At 39.9% G+C, this 12,965-nt stretch overlaps 1 pseudogene; it reads right to left on the bottom strand.

The window, feature by feature from the left end:
- Positions 1 to 3,114: 3,114 nt before the first annotated feature.
- LOC110491393 lies at positions 3,115 to 8,784 on the bottom strand (annotated as a pseudogene).
- Between the last annotated feature and the right edge of the window lie 4,181 nt (positions 8,785 to 12,965).

Genomic DNA, 12,965 nt, shown 5'->3' with positions numbered 1-12,965 from the left:
CCGGTACAGAGTCAATGTGCAGGGGTACAGGTTAGTCAAAGTAATTTGTACATGTAGGTAGGGGTAAAGTGGCTTGCAGAGTGAATCTTAGCTCTCCTGGTGTACTCCTCAGCCTTCCTCTTTGTCTTCAGTGACGAGGAATGCCAAAATCTCAAAGGCTTCGCACACTCTCTTCTTGAGTACACCAAGAAGAGAGTCTTGGTGGCAGATCCCTGTGATCCGCTTCATCCTCTTCCTAGCCTGCTTCCTGTCCCAACTCTGTCTGAATCTGGTAGGCCTTTTTGAAGTATGTCACAGCGCCATCCTGGTGTTTCTTCTTGTAGAACAAAAACGGGCCGAAGCCAGAGTAGCAGCGCTGCTTTTCTGAGTCACTGCGGGAATCATCCTCTAACAGGACAGTGAACATCATCGGAAGTTGCTTTATGGCCTACATACAACATGCAAGTAGGGGCATTTTCAGCCAGTTGGTTATATCCCAACAGTATTTTCAAACCCAAATCTAAAATAAATGGAGTAATTTGAATAATCTGTCTTCAGATGGTGATAGTCAGCACTACAATATCTGTCACCAGAGCCATGGCCTACCCCTTTATATACAGCTGTCACAGGCCGGCTCATAGCCTGTGACAAAAATGAGGGGACACGAACAACAGGTATAGGCCAATCAAAAAGGTTCATTATAAACCAAAAACTATTAACTTTAAACAATGAAAAAGGAATGAGGTGTGAAAGTATCATAGGGTGTATGTAAAGGGTGTATGTATGGTGTATGTAAAGTGCATGGATGTGTGAATCTGTGTGTGTGAATATGACTGAGTGAAAACTTGTAAAACTACAAAGGAACAAACAAAACAGGATCATACCTGGAGGAGCAGAGAGAGAGACAAGAGTGGTTAGTGAAGCAGTTTAAATACCCTGAGCCCAGGTGGCTCCAGTCACTAACGACCCTCCTCTGCCTGCAGGAGGAACCGCCCCTGCAATGCAGAGGAAGGGCCGTGACACAGCCTACTCACTACACGTACTAATATCTGTCATGAAATATGTTTTATTTAGTTAAGAAATGTATCTTTAAATGTGAACAATGTCAAAATATTATTGTCTTACTGTACCTTTTCGACTAAATGAAAGGTGACTCCCTACAAATGTCTGGCAAAGTGCCAGCATGGAAATACTTAGAGGGAACAATAAGAAGATTTAATATTTGGCCTTTATGTTGGTTTTTGGAGCAAAGTAGAAAGAAGCACGTTAACAAGCTCAAAGATCATCAAGTTTATGGCGGTATGTTTTATTATCTCTTTCACAATGTTAATGCCAGTTACAAGAGCAACAACAGTTGAACGGTCGGTGAAGATATCTAATCAACTACCTGAAAGGTGACACATCCAAAGACATAAAAACATGTTTTCCTAAAGTAATACATTCTAATTCATTTTTTGTTGTTGTTGCAATAAAAAATATAAAAAATGAACATAAGAAACATGCACGCAACTTGAAGTTAATGTTACACTTTACAATTAAGACCATTCAAATGCATGTAACAGTATTCCTATAAGCCATGCACTGTGTAACAGTAAGATAGGGGTAGTTGGTTGTCACACTTTTTACTCTTGTGTGTATTTCTCAGCACCAGTATATCTTACAAGACTCGTTTTGATGTTAGGAGAAAGAACAAGGTCAAGGGTTGAAATCAGTGGTGGAAAAAGTACCCAATTGTGATACTTGAGTAAAAGTATCTATACATTAATAGAAAGTTACTCAAGAAAAAATGTAAGTCACCCAGTAAAATACTACTTGAGTAAAAGTCAAAGTATTTGGTTCTAAATATACTTTAAGTATCAAAAGTGAATGTATACATCATTTCAAATTCTTTATATTAAGCAAAGCAGATGCCACAATTTTCTTGTTTTTAAAATGTACAGATAGCCAGGGGCACACTCCAACATTCAGACACCATTTACAAATGATGCATTTGTTTTGAGTGAATCCGCCAGATCAGAGGCAGTGGTGATGGCCATGTGTTCTCTTGATAAGTGTGCAAATTGGATCAGCATTCAAAATGTAACGTGTACTTTTGGGTGTCAGGGAAAATGTATGGGGTAAAAAGTCAAACAAATTCTGTAGGAATGTAGTGAAGAAAAAGTAAAAGTTGACAAAAAAATGAATAGTAAAGTAAAATACAGATACTCCAAAAAACAAATGAAATACTACATTGAAGTACACTACCGGTCAAAAGTTTTAGAACGCCTACTCATTCAAGGGTTTTTCTTTATTTTTACTATATTCTACATTGTAGAATAATAGTGAAGACATGAAAACTATGAAACAACACATTTGGAATCATGTAGCATCCAAAAACACATTTTTGGTTCCTACTTGATTCCATATGTGTTATTTCATAGCTTTGATGTCATCACTATTATTCCCTTGAATGAGTAGGTGTTCTAAAACTTTTGACCGGTAGTATATTTTTACTTAAGTACTTTAACACCACTGGTTGAAATGGGGACCCTTTTCATTCTCTTATCTTATCCCAACATGGAGTTATAAGCCCTCAAACACACTCTGTCCACTTGTGACAACCAGCCCCGTTGGATGTCCTACAGCATGGGGTTCGTTGTCACAATGTTTGCTAGTAGCTTATTCCTTTCTTTGATTGAGCGATATTCCTAACAAAATTCAGCCTTTTATGCCGTGAGGGTAACATATGACATTTATAGTGGATTTTTATGTGCATGCGTGCTTGCACATGCGTGTGTGTGTGTGTGCGCACGTGTTGGTGTGTGACAGAAAACATATGTGAGAGAAAGGCAAAGAAGGGAGCTCTTTATATCACGGGAACAAAATAGCTTGGGATTTATTGTAACGGTATTCGTCGTCTGAAGAAGAGGAATCATCGGACCAAAGAGCGGCGTGGTAAGTGTTCATGCTTGTTTTATTAAAACTGAACACTATAACAAAAATAAACAAGAGAATAACTGAAACAGTCCTGTAAGGTGAAAACACTAAACAGAAATGAACTACCCACAAAAACCCTGTGGGAAAAAGCTACCTAAGTATGGTTCCCAATCAGAGACAATGATAGACAGCTGTCCCTGATTGGGAACCATACCCGGCCAAAACAAAGAAATACAAGAACATAGAAAAAGGACATAGAATGCCCACCCAAATCACACCCTGACCAAACCAAAATAGAGACATAAAAAGCTCTAAGGTTAGGGCGTGACATTTATTGTATACTGGCAGTTGCAATGTTGAAAGTGACAACCAACCCCGTATTCCATGTGACAACCATCCCCAAAGATCCTCCCAATGCTAATTAAGATGCTAGTTAGCTTGACCTAGGAATTGGTTTGAAATATATATTTCTCTCTTTCCTCTTTTCAACAAACATTGTTCATGGATACTCCGATATATCAAACATTTACAAAGATTTTTTTTTAATATATTTTTTTACTTTTAACTAAGAAAAAAAAACAAAATTCCGCTCAGCCCAATGTTTTGTCATTCTGAAATGGATTGTTATTTCAAATAATTCACAAACATAACCTTCCAATTATTACACAGCGCCATTTCAATTGGGAGTAATTAGCACTGTGACAACCATCACCGGTCTCCCCTATATCATTTCAGTTTCATTCCTTTGCCTAGGGCATCTGTAAGGTCATCTGTGTCTGAAGAGTGCACCTCGACTCTCCTTGGCTCTTCAGCATTCCTGCCTTTTTTGTCTTCAGTGGCGAGGAATTCCAAAATCTCAGAGGCCTCACCAACTCTCTTCTGGTTAGCGATCTGCTTCAGCCTCATCCTAGCCTTATTCCTGTCCCAACTCTCAATCGGAATCTGGTAGGCCTTTTTGAACTGGGTCACAGCACCATACACGTCTTTCTTCTTGAAGAACAGAAACAGGCCGAAACCGGAGTAGCATTGCTGCTTGTCTGAGTCACTAAGGGACTCATCTTTCAGCAGGTTGGTGAAGATCTTCATCGCCTCCTCCAGCTGGTAGTTGTCTCCGTAAGCCTCAGCCAGGTTCAACCTGAATTGGACGTTGGATGGCTTCAGTTTCACAGCTCTGGAGAAGTGATGGATGCAGAGCTCCATCTTCTCTCTTATCTGGCGTGCGTTGACCCATCTCCCTTTCCTCTTCTGCTCAGACATCTGGTTGAACTGACTTTTGTGACACCAGCCGATATGGTAATGCATGAAGGAGGAGTGTGGAGACAGTTTCACAGCTTTCTTCAGAACCTCTCATTGATGCCCTCGTGACTGAAAAACTCAACCACGTAACGAATGACAAGAGGTACGTCAGGAGACAGTCTGAGGGCCTCTTTGATGAGTTTCATGGACTCATGTCTACTTTGCTTTTGAAGCTGCAGGGCTAGCAGGACCATGATTTCAGTGTTATCGGGCTCTAAGGATAAGGCTTTCCTTAGCTGAGTAGCACCTTCAGTATGCGCCAACCTCACATTTCCTTTCCTGGCTAACGCTTCCAACCTGTACAGGACCATGGCATAGCCCACGTTGAAGGATGCATTGTCTGGTTCTTCCTTAAGAGCTTTCTGAAAGCTCTCCTTTGCCCCCAAATAAAATAGCCCCCCAAGCCTTAGAAAACTCCAAGCCTTCTCACCATGTATTGAAGGTAAGCTGCCTTGAATAGCAGTCGTAACACCCTTATTGATGTTTTCCAGCTTTCCAATGTAGGCATCCACATCATTCATGTTCCCTGAGTGATAGTGAACCCATGCAAAGTTAGCATAGGTTACCAGTAACTCTGTATCATCCTGTCTATTCTTCAATGCACTCTCAGCCTTGTGGAGATACTCAAGAGCACTAACATTGTTTTCCTCCAGGTGGCTCAGAAAGGCTAGTAAGTTGAAATATGTGGCATGGTTCGGACTGCTGAACTTCATGATGCGATCCAGAAGTTTTTCAGGGAGGCTGTCCCGGTCCTTGATGTCATCCTTTTCTATTCCCCATGTAAAGTGACACTCAAGTGCTTTCAGCTTCACTTCCATATCTGTTGTGACAGAAGCGCTATGAGAAAAAAGAAAAATACCCATTAGTATTTGTTATTATAATATTATTATTAGCCCATCATTGTTGTCGTTGTTATCAGCCATCATCATCCTCATCATCATCACAACAGCATGGACAGTACCAGTCAAAGGTTTGGACACACATACTCATTCAAGGGTTTTTCATTATTTTACTTTTTTCTACATTGTAGAATAATAGTGAAGACATCACAACTATGAAATAACACAAATGGAATCATGTAGTAACCAAAAAAGTTTTAAACAAATCAAAATATATTTTATATTTGAGATTCTGCAAAGTAGTCACCCTTTGCCTTCATGACAGCTTTGCACACGCTTGGCATTCTCTCAACCAGCTTCATGAGGTAGTCACCAGGAATGCATTTCAATTACCACGTGTTAATTAAAAAGTTAACTTGTGGAATTTCTTTCCTTCTTAATGCTTTTGAGCCAATCAGTTGTGTTGTTACAAGGTAGGGGTGGTATACAGAAGATAGCCCTATTTGGTTAAAGCTAAAATATATATATTTTTTTAATCAAAAGCTCAAATAAGCAAAGAGAAATGACAGTACATCATTACCTTCAGACATGAAGGTCAGTCGATACAAAACATTTCAAGAAGTTTCTTCAAGTGCAGTCGAAAAACCATCAAGCACTATGATGAAACTGGCACTCATGACGACCGCCACAGGAATGGAAGACCCAGAGTTACCTCTGCTGCAGAGAATATGTTTATTAAAGTTAACTGCACCTCAGATTGCAGCCCAAATAAGTAACAGACACATCGCAACATCAACTGTTCAGAGGAGACTGCGTGAATCAGGCCTTCATGGTCTAATTGCTGTATAGAAACCACTAATAAAATAAACTAATAATAATAAGAGACTTGCTTGGGCCAAGAAACATGAGCAATGGACATTAGACTAGTGGAAATCTGTCCCTTGGTCTGATGAATCCAAATGTGAGATTTTTGGTTCCAACCGCCGTGACTTTGTGAGACGCAAAAGGTGAACAGATGATCTCCATGTGTGGTTCCCACCGTAAAGCATGGAGGGGGGGGGGTTTCTTCATTATTTCCCTCCAAACCTACCACCCCTCCCCTAATTGGAGTAAACTAATGGCCAACAACACTTAAGCTTCTATTTCCAGCTTATACATACTATATACATTTTTCGGACACAATGTATTTTACCACAGTTATCTTTTGTTTGTTTTGAACCCCATCCTTCACCTACTCTTACCCCCCAAACTGTTGCCAGTTTGCTTTGTTCGTCAAGCCTACCAGCGGTTTCCCCCTTACTCCTGTCTGGATCTAGTTCCTGTTTCCCGGTTTTACCATTCTGCCTGCTCTGACTCTGAGACTGTCTGCCCGTTCTGTACCTTTTGGACTCTGATCTGGATTACTGACCTCTGCCTGCCCTTGACCTGTTGTTTTGCCTGCCCCCTGTTCTAGTAATAAACCTTTGTTACTTCGGCACTGTCTGTATCTGGGTCTTCCCTAAAACGTGATAGGCAAGGCTATAAGCAAATCGGTAAACCGGGATATGACTAAAGAGTTAATCAGGGTGATTTTTCATAAAAATAGACAGGTATTTTCCTTTCCATGGTAGCAAGATCTTATCTGTTTTTTCTAACATTATATGAAAATGTACTGTAGGGAGATCATTTATTTCTTTCAGGATATGAATACCGCGTTTGTCCACATTTTATTTTTATTTATCCTTTATTTAACTAGGCAAGTCAGTTAAGAACAAATTCTTATTTACAATGACAGCCTACCCCGGGCAAACACTAACCCGGGCGACGCTGGGCCAATTGTGCACCACCCTATGGGATTCCCAATCACGGTCTGTTGTTATACAGCCTGGAATCGAACCAGGGTCTGTAGTGACGCCTCTAGCACTGAGATGCAGTGCCTTAGACCGCTGCGCCACTCTGGAGCAGTGTATGACCATTTTATACTACACGGTAATGTAAAAGTTGTATTATTTTGTGATCCCTTATGTAATATAGTACACATAATTTGTTTGTAATCCAGAGAGGTTAGAAAAAGTATCTAGATCCTCTATGAGGCTGTGCAGGGATACAAATTGTGGATTTAAAGAAAACATGAATCATCAGCGTACAATGACACCTTTGTTTTTAAGCCCTGGATTTCTAGCTTTGGCTTTGTAGGACCAACCCTGCCAGGCAGGCTCAGAATTTTGAGGGGGCAGTGCTGCTCTAGTTGGTCTCTGACCATATTTATCTTTATGTCTTGGCTGCGTATAGGCTACTTGCAGTAAGCCTATAAAACAGATAAGGACTTCTCCTTACTGTATGGGTCACTCAGATGGGTGTTGAGGGTTGGGGACCGTTCCATCATGATAGGACAATAAATAAACTATATTTATAATTTATTTAACATCTATATCTCATATCTGCACAAAATTGAAAGCTCTCTCTGTCACAACTCCTGCTCGCAGACACACATGGGCTATGGCATTTGCAACCAATATACCAGCACATACCCACATACTGTGCCTCCTATGTCTTCTGTTTGCTGTGTTTTGTCCATACCATGTTGATTCCTACCTAATTTCAGGTTTTTCAGTACTTTTGTGTTCCAGTTCCTGATATTTGAAGATGTATTATTTCAATAATGATGCTTTCTTCTCATGCTGTCTTATATATTTATAAATACTATAGATATAACGTCGAATACTAATTATTTGACAACATTTTCCTTGTAATTATTACACCGTTCTACAATTTCTTTCGGGAACTGATCATTCATGCCTATTTTCGTGCCAGCGAGTATTTTACCCAGGCTTTTAACCATTATTTCATCCTTAAAGAATGAAAATCTGGTAGTGATTGTGCGCTCATATCTCTGTCCGAAACTGTACACGTTCGAGTTTGATTTTGTCGACAGTATCGCCTTGGATCAGTAGCAGTGTAAGAAATAATTATTTCACCACACTTTCAGGATCTTCATCCTCTTTTTCTTGGATAACATTAAGTAGCAGACTTTCTCTCATACACCTAGTCTGTATTTCAAGTAAGGCTTCTCTCAGAAATATGTTCTCCTTTTGAAGTTCTTTAACGTCCGTTTGAATCGTATTGACTGTTTGTTTCTTACTTACTTTCCAACATGTTAGGGTGTTGATTGCATTGATAATATTGGTCGACACATTTCTCTAGTCTTGTAATTCGTTTTGTGTTATCCAGATTGAAGGTTATTGCACACGAGTAGATGGAGTGAAGTGCTAATATTTAGTACATTTTCCAGATATTAAATAGTCCGTTTTTATCTTGAGTGGTTCTGCAGCGCTGTGTTCAGTCCGCATTGACCTCTCTCTCTCTTGCTCTCTCCTAACACAACAACATGGTTTATTATTGTGTTATATTAAGTACATTAGAGAGAGAGATTATGTATGTGCATGTCATTCAATTACGTTATCATTTCTGCAAGAATCTTACCTCATTTTACAGTCGGTGGCAGATAAGGCAGGCTACAGTACGAGATGATAAAAATCAGAGACACTACCTACTTCCAGGTATATCAAAGAGTTATATTTAGCAGAAACGAAAACGAAACTGATACAGGTACTTGCTTGCCATATATGTCCATTCTGCCAACAAGCTGTGAATGAAGGACAACAGTATCATCAACAACTGAATCCAAATGTATCCAGGATGTGCACGCACCATCCCAACGGCATGCATCTTTTTTTCATGACTCGTTTTAACCAAGAAATGGCGATTTGAAGCTAACGTTACACTCAAACAAAATGCTGGGTTCAAAACAACCCAATTTGGTTTATTTGGTAACCCAGCGCTGGGTATATATTGGACAGAACACACGCTGAGTAATTTTGACCCAGCCAGTTGGGTTGTGTGAATAACCCTGTTGTAAAAGGAAGCAGAGCAGAAACTGTCTTGTATCCTTTGTTTTGTCCCGTTTCAGAAGTAAATGATCTTGGCAAGCTTTTACCAGTTGATGTACTTTAGAGAGAGAGCTGGCCAAAAGTTGGCTGACATTAGCTATTATTTTTGCCTCAATCACACTAAGCCTGAATCAAACATGAAACCATCAGCCAAACGATTTAAGATTGATTATGTGACGTTTTTTCAGTGCAATGTGAGTTGTATTAGTCAATAAGGTTATTGATCTGTCAGTTTCCCTAGCTAATTCTCTACTTTTCACACTGACACATTAATTGGATGCAGTCTATCACAGTGCCATCAGTTTCGTAACCAAAGCCCCATATACTGCGACCTGTATGCTCTCGTTGGCTGGCCCTCGCTTCATATTCCTCGTCAAACCCACTGGCGCCAGGTCATCTATAAGTCTTTGCTAGGTAAAGCCCCGCCTTATCTCAGCTCACTGGTCACCATAGCAGCACCCACCAGTAACACGCGCTACAGCAGATATATTTCACTGGTCACCCCCAAAGCCAATTCCTCTTTTGGCCGCCTTTCCTTCCAGTTCTCTGCTGCCAATGACTGGAACGAATTGCAACAATCACTGAAGCTGGAGACTCATATCTCCCTCACTAACTTTAAACATCAGCTATCAGAGCAGCTTACAGATCATTGCACCTGTACATAGCCCATCTGTAAATAGCCCATCCTACTACCTCATCCCCATATTGTTATTTATTTATTTTTTGCTCCTTTGCACCCTAGTATCTCAACTTGCACATCAGTACACTCCAGTGTTTAATTGCTAAATTGTAATGATTTCGCCAGTACTGCCTATTTATTGCCGTACCTCCCTAATTTTACCTCATTTGCACACACTGTATATAGACTTTTCTGTTGTCTTATTGACTGTATGTTTGTTTATTCCATGTGTAACTCTGTGTTGTTGTTTGTGTCGCACTGCTTTGCTTTATCTTGGCCAGGTCACAGTTGTAAATGGGAACTTGTTCTCAACTGGCCTACCTGGTTAAATAAATGTGAAATAGAGAATATAAACAGCTCTAATGTTACAGGCTTCACTCTCATGGTGCATTGTAAAAGTCTGCGCAGGACCAATTTCTTCATCCCTCTCCAGTTCTTCCCTGTTGGATTTCTGTCAGACTGACTCCCGCCCGCTACTGCAAGAACAGTATGGAATCAATATCATGTCAAATGTATTGTGAACACACAGCATGCATTTTGTAGAAAAAGATTGCACTTTCTCTTGAGCTATACCCTTTACCAGAGGGAGGATTTTTGGACAGAGAAATAATGGGTGACCAATATTTAGGCCTATTTCTAGGCAATGTAGTAAACTATAGGCTAATCATAGGCCTATTTAGGCAGTACATTTCCCTGGAAAGATAACTGCCCCGTGCTTCTTCGCATATGCATAGGCTATAGCCTACTGTATTTAATAGAGGCCACACGTGCACCTGTTCTCGTGAACTGGAAGCAGCAAGAATGATGACAACGACACCTGCTACGTTTTTCATAGTCCTATAGGTAATAGTCTACCTTTTAGGAGGACGATTTGCAGGCAGAGACAAATAAATGAGTAATCAATACTTATAGAAAATGAAAAGGCGCAACGATCACTCACCATAGTAGCCTAACCGATGTGCGCTTTGAGCCCTTTCCTTTTCAAGGATGATTACATTTTTTCATTGCACATGGTTGAGCGCCCTCCACTTTCCATGATCAATATTTATTTACAGACACTGTAATAAACTACAGTCGAATAACATTTGAATTAATTTCATATTCAAGTTAACTGCCACATGATTCTCCGCACATGTAGGCAGCCTACTCTATATCAATGAGACCACACATACTAGGCGCACTTGAACTCTCATGCCTAGCTAGGAGTAGTAGGCTACTGAAGTTGATGCAGCAAAAAATATGTGCTTTTAATACAATAGGTAGGCTAATGCATACAATGCAGAAAGAGAACCGTTTCCAAATAATCGATGGGACAACAAAACTAGTTTCCTCCCGAAGTTGTCTGTCTGAATGCCAGCTCCCGCCCACTGCGCCACAATGATCTCTGTCAGGACCTGCAGGTCCCGCAGGCTCGCCGCAGGAATGCAGTCCTCTAGTGCAGTCAGTACACAACACTATGCTCATCATGTCTTAGCACGATTAGATGGTGACAGCAGGGTCAGACAGCCAGGGAAGATCAGTCTACGGAGCTCAGGTGAATTTTGCAATATATTAACAATACCATTGAATGATACAATGTTCCATCTTGTGTTGATAGGTAGTTACAGGACAGCAGTTTAAGCTTAAAGCTACAGTCTGGGATCTGGAAGTAATGGTCATTTCAATTATTGAACCATTGATTGTATTCTTGGATAATATAATGTATAAATGTACTCCAAGGTAATTATTTGTCATTTTAGGAGGATCAGATGGTGACTGGGGTCTCAGCAGGGTCAGGCAGCCAGGGAAGACCAGCAGATACTTCACTTTATTCACTCTGTGCAGCAAACACTGGACAAGCCTGATGCTATTTTAAGGCAGTCTGCCAAACCTCAAGTTGATTTCCAAACTGTATCAATGGTTGATAGAGGCTTTTCCAGAATAACACTTAACATGTAAAACAAAAATGTGAGGAAGACCTGGTAGAAGCTATTGATGATGATGATGATGAATGGATACATATTTGAATTAATGCTCAGTCATGTTAATATAATCTCAGACGTAAATTACTGCAGTTTAAGGCCATCCATAGAACATACTATATGTCAGTCAAACTGAATATCACGCATTCAGAAATGCAATACCTCTGCTGGAGGTGTAAAACACAAAAGGGGACATATTTGCACATGTTATGGTCTCATGAAGGCTGAATGAATTCTGGAAAAGAGTATGTTCTTTCATCTCAGCATGTCTACATATTCTCTTTTCTCCCTGTTTTTGTTTTCTTGGAAATATTGATACTGGAGGCATTTAACAGTGCATTCAGAAAGTATTCAGACCCCTTCCCCTTTTCCTTATTTTGTTACATTACAGCCTTGTTCTAAAATTAATTACATTGTTTTTCCCCTTCATCAATCTACACACAATGCCCCATAATGACAAAGCAAAAACAGGTTTTTAGAAATGTTTGCAAAAGTATAAACCCCCCCACCCCTCTGGAAATATAACATTTACATAAGTATTTGGACCCTTTACTGAGTACTTGGTTAAAGCACCTTTGGCAGTGATTACAGCCTCGAGTCTTCTTGGGTATGACGCTACATACTTGGCACACCTGTATTTGTGGAATTTCTCCCATTCTTCTCTGCAGATCCTCTGAAGCTCTGTCAAGTTGTATGAGGAGCTTTGCTGCTCCGCTATTTTCAGATCTCTCCAGAGATGTTAGACTGAGTTCAAGTCAGTCAAATCAAACCAAATCAAATTGTATTTGTCACACGTGTTTAGCAGATGTTATTGCAGGTAAAGCGAAATGCTTGTGTTTCTAGTTCTAACAGTGCAGTAATATCTAACAATTTCACAACAATACACACAAATCTAAAGTAAATCTAAAGCAGCCTCTATTGTGATAGTGATGGATGGTTGTTGCTAATATGACTAGAATGACATTGTAAGTAACAGCCAAATTTCCAGGACATATGCAGGTCTTAAATGTGAAGAAAGCTTAAATTCCTGTTAATCTAACTGCACTGTCCAATTTACAGTAGCTTTTACAGTGAAAAAATACCATGATATTGTTGATATTGTTGATACATTCACCTCTGAAGGTAAATAATGCACTTACATTTGGTAATCTTGCTCTGATTTGTCATCCCGAGGGTCCCAGAGATAAAATGTAGTATAGTTTCGTTTGATAAATTAAACATTTTATATTCTAATGTCGGAACTAGTTTCGACAGATTTAACCCCTGCTGTCAGATCCTTAACAGTCTGATGGTCTTGAGATAGAAGCTATTTTTCAGTCTCTCGGTCCCTGCTTTAATGCACATGTACTGACCTTGCCTTCTGGAT

This window comes from Oncorhynchus mykiss, chromosome 16, assembly GCF_013265735.2.
Source record: "Oncorhynchus mykiss isolate Arlee chromosome 16, USDA_OmykA_1.1, whole genome shotgun sequence".
Classification (NCBI taxonomy): domain Eukaryota; kingdom Metazoa; phylum Chordata; class Actinopteri; order Salmoniformes; family Salmonidae; genus Oncorhynchus; species Oncorhynchus mykiss.
Note: the sequence above shows the minus strand (reverse complement) of the source record. Positions and strands in the feature narration are given on the sequence as shown.